We start from the raw sequence: 8,463 nt of genomic DNA, 5'->3' as shown, positions 1-8,463 counted from the left end.
GACGTCCGCCTGGACGGACGCTAATTTTGTTTCACTTTGTTCCATTTTGTACCTTTTTTCTTAGTTTAGAATAAACATTTTTTATATAAAATCATCAATGCTTCTCCTGGATTCCATCATTCAACCAGAGCAATGAATCATGTCTCAAATGAGGTCAACCGTAAATTCTGCCGTAACAAAGTCTTTCCACATTCATCACATTCAAACTTTTTAACTCCAGTATGAATGACTTTGTGTTTTATTAAGGTAGAGTTCTGGTTAAAAGCTTTTCCACACTCGTCACAGATGAAGAGTTTTTCTCCAGAATGTATTCTTTGATGTAGAGTGAGGTTTGATTTACTGCTAAAGTTCTTCCCACACTGGTCACATGTATGTTTAGCTTTAACTCCAGCTTGGCTCTGCTGTTGAACTCTTTGCTCTGAAGTCTTTCTCTTAGATTTGTTTCTTTGTTGTGGCTGAGCTTCATGGTCCTGAGAACGTTGAGGTGTCACTTTGTTCTGGCTTCCAGAGTCCTGTAGAACAGTTAGAGATTAAACACAGAGAAGGAACCAAACAAACATTTGTGAATCACTTGTTAAACTCCTAGCCCTAAACCAGCTCAATGTGGACAAATGGACATTGGTGCGTTAGCTCCCCTGACATAGTTGTAACCCGGGTGGAAAACCCTTTAATATTAATTAATTAATTTATTTATTTTCCTTTATATAAAATACTACGTATTACGTCACTACATCACGGCATTACGTCACGCCGTTACGTCGCACCGTCACAGGAGAGCGCGTCCAACTCACTGTTTAAACACAGCTGTGGCTGAATGCCGGTAGGAGTGAGAGGGTCATGCGACGGAGATGTTTGCTGCAGGAGCCGAATACCGGAGCCATTTACAGACTGAACCACAGAATTGGCCAGTTGATGGTGAGCTAGAGCCTAGTCTGGGCACTAAGCTGAAGATTCTGCCTGGACCGAACAAACTGACCCTCCACTGCTCTGGTAGGAGGCTCCTTTGTGCAGCCGCTCTTTCCTCGTTTTTTTTCCCCCTTCACAACACAGTAAAGGGCCCACAAACCTCATACATTCCCCTCCAATACTTGGACTTTATCCTTCTATGGACTTGGAACTTTGGTTGGGCATTGATGGACTATGTGTATGGCACAATTATTGAATGCCCACTGACCCCAAGAAACTGTATATATTGTATTTTTATGTGTATGGCCATGTGTATTATGTCTATTGTTGTAAATGTCTTAATGTTGGTTTATTCAATTTAAATATCACAATATAAGGTATCACCAAAAATCAGAACTGTGTTCAGTGTATTTACTCTCCGCTCCTTGAGTTAAATCTAGGCTTCTGACTCTAGCCCAAATAATAATAATAATTGCATCACTATCTGTTTGTATAACCCTTGTACCTAAATGTAAGATAGCGTACGTACATGTTACATAAGTGGTGAGCTAGCTAGGAGCGGAGGAAACTGAACAATTTTTTTGGTATTTATATATTTATTGTGGAAAAATTGACATATTCGAGAAACTTGGCATTAAGATACCAAATGCAGTTTTGATAAAGGAAGCGACGAAAACTGAAACCGATGATGAAGTAATCGAATTTTTAAAGCAATACGGTTCCATTTTAAAATTTGACCGTATTGATGAACCAGATTCAACTTTCCACCATTCAATCATTGTAGAATATAGTCAGGGCGCTGCGTTGAGTGCTGTACGTCCACATCTACCCTATACGTATGTGTGTAACGATGGCGAGGTTACCTATAAAATCCTGGACTTATCTATAGTCTACGCGCATGAGGTAGGGAAGTTGGAAACTAAAAACTATCTGTGTGAATTGCAAAAAGTTGCAAATTTGACCGGCCAAGATTTTGCGGTTGTACTTAATGGGGTGATGTCTTTGCTTGGTCAGTCAGTCACCCAGCTCCACCCCACTGTCACTGATGTTGGATCTTTTTCAGAGGACAGTAAGAGTGAGTCACTGCCTGCTGCCATTATCAACCTGCAGACTCCACCGCTGCCACTTCTGGTCAATCAGGCTATCATGCTCCTTCAGACCAGAACACGGAGCCGCAGCCGAGGATCCAGCCAGATCCCCCCGCCCAACATGCCTCAAGACCCTCTTTTGCTGCCATGTCACACGCCAATCTCAACCCACCTGAAGTTCAACGCTATGTGGTCGAGCACATTGTCAAGAATAATGACAGCACTATGCATTCCACACAGCATCTCAGAGCCTTCTCTGGAAGATCGCACAGACCGCAAACTGAGTCAGACTATGATACATGGCGTTCAGGAGTTGAGCTACTACTGAAAGACCCTGCCGTGTCTGATCTGCAACGGTCACGTAAGATCTTTGACAGTTTACCACTTGCTGCTGACATAGTTAAGCACCTGAGACCTGATGTTCATCCAATAGTGTATCTGCAGACACTTGACTCAGCATATGGCATGGTTCAGGATGGGGATGAGCTATACGCCAAGTTTATGGACACGTTCCAAGATGCTGGAGAGAAGTCATCCCACTATTTACAACGTCTGCAGGTGGCACTAAATCAGGCTGTGAAACGAGGCAGAGTTTTAACCAAGGACTTTGACCGACATCTACTGACCCAATTCTGCCGTGGCTGTTGGGACAATTCTCTTATTATAGAACTTCAGTTGAAACAACGGAAACACAATCCTCCATCGTTTGCTGAATTCCTGCTTCTTCTGCAAACCGAGGAAGATCGTGAGGCTGCAAAAACCATCCGCATGAAGCAACATCTCGGCTCATCACGACACAAAGCTGCAACCCACGCGCAGTATGCTTACACCGACAATGCAGTAAAAGGTGACGTTGCTGCACTCACTATCATCACACAGCAACTCACTCTACAATTGGCTGATATACAGAAACAACTTGAATAAACCAACTAATGTTGGTTCATTCAATTTAAATATCACAATATAAGGTATCACCAAAAATCAGAACTGTGTTCAGTGTATTTACTCTCCGCTCCTTTAGTTAAATCTAGGCTTCTGACTCTAGCCCAAATAATAATAATTGCATCGTTATCTGTTTGTATAACCCATGTACCTAAATGTAAGATAGCGTACGTACATGTTACATAGTGAAGAGAATTTAATGAGACAAATGTCCTATTATAGCACGCTTTTCCTAGGGCGTTTCACGGACAAGGTTCAAAGTCACTGCAGATCATCTAGAGAAGTGGGACACCAAAAGTGATCCATGGATTTTTGCTAACTTTTACGGTCTTTACAGGGCAGAGCCGTGAATCTTGGCCTAATTTTTTTTTCTTTTTTCAAATACACATGACTCCAAAAAACATACTTTACAGAAAAATACACCAAACAAAATAAAATATAAAACTTAGTGCTTTGGCGTACAAATGTTACTCATTTTAATTAAAGTCTAACTTTTTAACAATGTATTTTACTCATAAAGGTATTTATCAATTTTAGTATTTATATAAACTTATTTATCTGAAACTCTTAACCAATATTTATTATTCTTAACATGTCTGTTATTTTATTCTTCATCATTTTAACCTAAATTACACTATGAAATCACTATATATATTATATCAATTGGATCAAATAGTACCTTAATGTATTTTGACTAAGATGTCACTAAACAAACAAAATGGTAAAGCCAAACACTTTGGCTGTAGAGTTAACTTACATTTGGGTCAAAATACATATAAACATGTAATCAGCCTGTGTACTTTAACATGACCTATATTCTAACTTAAATACGTGCTTTTAGGAGCTTAAAATAAACATAATAATTCAATAAATCTGAAGACAATTTCCAGTCAAAGTAGTAGAAGCAGGAGCTTAGACCCAACAGATGTTGGGGCTCCATCTAGTGTCTAATTGTAGAACTACACCTACACCTGACCTAAAGTGAATGCGGAAATGGACAGAATCGGGTTTAAATGCCATCACCGTGAGGGAAAGGATGTTTTTTTTTTATGCGGAAATGTCCTTCCAACTCTCTTTGTAGTCGGTTCAAACACCACCTAAACACCGTCTAACCAGGCAAAAACTACATCACTGACTACTAAATCAGAGCAACCAGTGTCTGTTTAACTTTAACACGTCTGTGAAGCTCTGTCTGTTTCTCATAGCGCTGCATCGCTCTATGAAAACATGACTCAGCTTTAATCAGCTTCACTTGCTCAGAGTGTTTAAACATCTCATCAGAGCTACAGAAGATCTGGATAAAGTTGTTCTGAAGTTTGACGACTAGACCATCAATACCAGGGATTGTAGAGTCTGAAAAATCATAGATTATTGATAACTTCTGATACTGTAAAATATTTTGACCCCTAGTGGTGAAATAACACTTCTTACACGTGATGTTTGCACATTTATTTTTGTGTAATTACGGTCTGGAATTATGTCATCAGGATCATTTATAAATAAATCCTTCTCCCGAATTGATTTTTTTCTCTCAAATAAATCCATCGCACATAAGATGTCCTCTAAAATACATCCTATAATCATTAGCGATCATGCCCCGATATCCCTCACCCTGAAGTGTGACTCTAATCAGAAATGATCCTCTCTGTGGCGCTTTAATACTTCCTTACTTAATGACAGTGAATTTGGTAAAATGATAAGAAAAGAATGGGAGGACTTTCTATTAACAAACGATTCTCTGGAAGTGTCACCGTCCTTACTCTGGGAAACCGGCAAGGCTGTCATTAGAGGAAAGATTATATCATACTCTTCTTATAAGAAAAAACAGGAACAGATAGCAGAAAAAACGATTGAAGAAAAAATTAAGAAACTTACGGAAGAATACGCAGCTAACCCGTCTGAACTTTTATGGAAAAAACTCCAAAATACAAAACTTAATCTGGACATAATTTTATCTAAAAAAAACGGATTTTATTTTACAGCAACTACGGTACAAAAACTTTGACTACAATGATAAATCAGGCAAATATTTAGCAAATCAGCTTAAACACAACAAAGAAAACCATTTCATAGCGGCATTTTCTGATAATTCAGGTCAAACTTTAAACTTACCTCAGAACATTAATAAGGTTTTTCATCATTACTATTAAAACCTATACTCATCAAACTTAACACTAGAAGTCCCAGGGATTTCTATATCCCCCCAGAAGTCCCAGAGCAGGGTCAAATGAACTCTAGGACCAAACTGACGACTCTGATGGCTACAATTTGCCTCTATTCATTTGTAAATGAATCACCTGAGAAATCAGCAGGGGGGAGAGCCTGACTCTAACAATGGAAGTCTGGAATGTTAGGGGGAAGTGCCCTGGAAGCTAAAGTCACAATGCCCCGTTTATTAACTCGTTCTGCTTGATGCTGGGGGAGAACAAACACAGACTACAAACATTGAAAGAAACAGAGTCACCTCTTCCAACACACCTGATTCAAATGATTATCAGGCTTCTGCAGAGCTGGATGATCATTTGAATAAGGTGTGCTGATTAGCGGCCCTCGAGGACCGGAATTGGACACCACTGGAATACCATGTTGTCATGCAGCCTTTTGTGCTGTGGGGAATAAATAGCTGGCTGCTTCCACCTGCTGACACTCCACACTTATTCTACTCAAAATGCAGAGAAGGTTTACCACTCAAGAAGCGTTGGAATTGATCCTGAACAATGCAAACCCTTGTGACTCAGATGGGGAGGACATAAACCTTCAGCCAAATTCGGATTCGGACTCTGAGCTGTCTTCAGGTTAGATTTCCCAAACATCCTATTTTCATTTCCTGACTTTATTTTTATTTAAAACCGAAGAAAAGAATAATTTGAATTTTTTTCACATTGCAGATGACGCGACTGCTCCTCATCTGGAAAAGAGAGCTCGGTTGGAGAGTGAGCCCACAGAGACGGCGAAAGAGGGCACAGTGTGGCATGAAGAACATGTGGGTACAATTCTCCGTTTCACTCCAATGGAACCGTACGCTGCAGATGGAGAGCCAACAGCAAAGGCCAGAAGAAGAATCAGGAGTCGCCTTCAGAGCTTCCTCTGTTTCATTACTGTTGGCATGCTCCGTCCCATTCAAGAATGGACTATTCAGCATGCACGGCAAACGGAGCAGACGGACTGGTTCATGATCCTCCATGAACTAATGGCATTTATTTCTGTTATTATTTTGAGGGGGGTGACCAAGGTTCCATCTCTGCGTGACAGCTGGTCAGCATGCCTGGGAAACCCACTTATCACTGGAATTATGTCACGAAACCGTTTCCAAGACATCATGCGTCACCTACGATTTGATGACATGTTTACGCGCAGTGAGCGAGTGCAGACAGATAAGTTTGCTGCAATTTCGGATGTGTGGGGATCGTTTGTTACCAACTGCATCACATGCTACAACCCTGGTCGACACATCACAATTGATGAACAGCTTTTCCCATCGAAGACTCGCTGCTGTTTCCTGCAGTACATTGCAACAAAACCCGACAAATTTGGCATAAAGTTTTGGGTGGCTTGTGATTTGAAAACAAAGTACATCTGCAATGTCCTCCCATATCTTGGAAAGGACCCCAGTCGTCCCAGTGAGGAGAGACTTTCTGAGAGTGTGGTGATGAAGCTGATGGAACCATTTATGGACAAAGGCAGGACGGTCACCACGGACAATTTCTTTACATCACTGACACTTGCACGACGACTGCTCAGCCGGAAAACCACCATCCTCGGGACAGTCAACAAGATTCGCCGGGAAATTCCTCAGTCAACTAGAAAGATGGACCGCAAGGAATTCACCACTCAGGTATGTTGTTGGTCTTTTTTATTCCATCAACACCTCTGAGTGTGTCATTGTGTTTAAAACCGCTATAATAACAACAATTTCTTCTTTTTTAGGTGTTTTCCACCACTGGTGCCACGCTGACGGTGTATGCGCCCAAACGAAAAAAGACCGTCTACATTCTCAGCAGCATGCACAGCGTGGTTGAGACTGAGGAAACCATCAAAAGGAAGCCAAACACCATCACCCAATACAACACCACAAAGTGCGGAGTGGATGTGATGGACCAGATGGTGCGGGAGTACAGTGTGCGCACAGGAACACGGCGATGGCCAGTCGCCGTGTTCTACAACATGATCGACATGGCGGCACTCAATGCACATCTGCTTTATCAAGCATGCACCGGGGTGCAGGAGAGACGGGTGGACTTCCTGGTTCAGCTAGCAAGAGAGTTGGCTAACTCTCATGTGAGTGAAAAGAAGGCACTCAAAGAGCAACTGCGCCAACAACAACCGCCTACACCTGGCCCTGGGAAAAGGGCTAAGTGTCAGATCAACCATTGCTGCAAGAGCAATCGCGCAACTGTGCGATGTGTTCATTGCCACAAATACACATGTGGCAAATGTAGGAGAGAGATACCGTGGCAGTGCCAAGTATGTCACGAGTCTCAATAAAAGGATGAAGGAGATTCTTCTAAATAAAAACCATTGAAAACAAATCACAGTTGTTCTTTTGCACATTTCTCACACCACACTGTCATTAAAAATAAATAATTTTTGTGTTCTCTTTGGGTCAAATGACACCTCTCTGGGTTTTATAGGTAAAAAGTTCATTTGACACCTCTGTGGGACTTCTAGTGTTAACCCCAACTGGATGAGACAAGCCAGTGGGCCTTGTCCCCATCCAGGGCACCAGGGGGGGATCTGTGCTGCCAATGAAGCCAGCCTGGGGGCCTGGTTCCAGGCGGTTTAACCCCAACTGGATGGGGGGCCAGCCTGGGGGGCTCTGTGCTGCCGCTGAGGCCAGCGGCAGCACAGGTTCAATTTCTAAGTGCCACGTTCTACCAGGGGCACGAGAAGGCGCTCGGAAAAATTTCTAAGTGTTACGTTCTACCAGGGGCACGAGAAGGCGCTCGGAAAAATTTCTAAGTGTTACGTTCTACCAGGGGCACGAGAAGGCGCTCGGAAAAATTTCTAAGTGTTACGTTCTACCAGGGGCACGAGAAGGCGCTCGGAAAAATTTCTAAGTGTTACGTTCTACCAGGGGCACGAGAAGGCGCTCGGAAAAATTTCTAAGTGCCACGTTCTACCAGGGGCACGAGAAGGCGCTCGGAAAAATTTCTAAGTGTTACGTTCTACCAGGGGCACGAGAAGGCGCTCGGAAAAATTTCTAAGTGTTACGTTCTACCAGGGGCACGAGAAGGCGCTCGGAAAAATTTCTAAGTGTTACGTTCTACCAGGGGCACGAGAAGGCGCTCGGAAAAATTTCTAAGTGCCACGTTCTACCAGGGGCACGAGAAGGCGCTCGGAAAAATTTCTAAGTGTTACGTTCTACCAGGGGCACGAGAAGGCGCTCGGAAAAATTTCTAAGTGTTACGTTCTACCAGGGGCACGAAAAGACGCCACATAAGTTTAGTGTTTTTTTGCACCAGAGGTAACCTAGGCCAATGGGAGAAAGGGGATAGAGCAAACGGAGCAGTTATGATACTGCCTTCTC

Source organism: Gouania willdenowi, unplaced genomic scaffold (assembly GCF_900634775.1).
Source record: "Gouania willdenowi unplaced genomic scaffold, fGouWil2.1 scaffold_262_arrow_ctg1, whole genome shotgun sequence".
Lineage (NCBI taxonomy): Eukaryota > Metazoa > Chordata > Actinopteri > Blenniiformes > Gobiesocidae > Gouania > Gouania willdenowi.
This window is presented reverse-complemented; position numbering follows the sequence as displayed.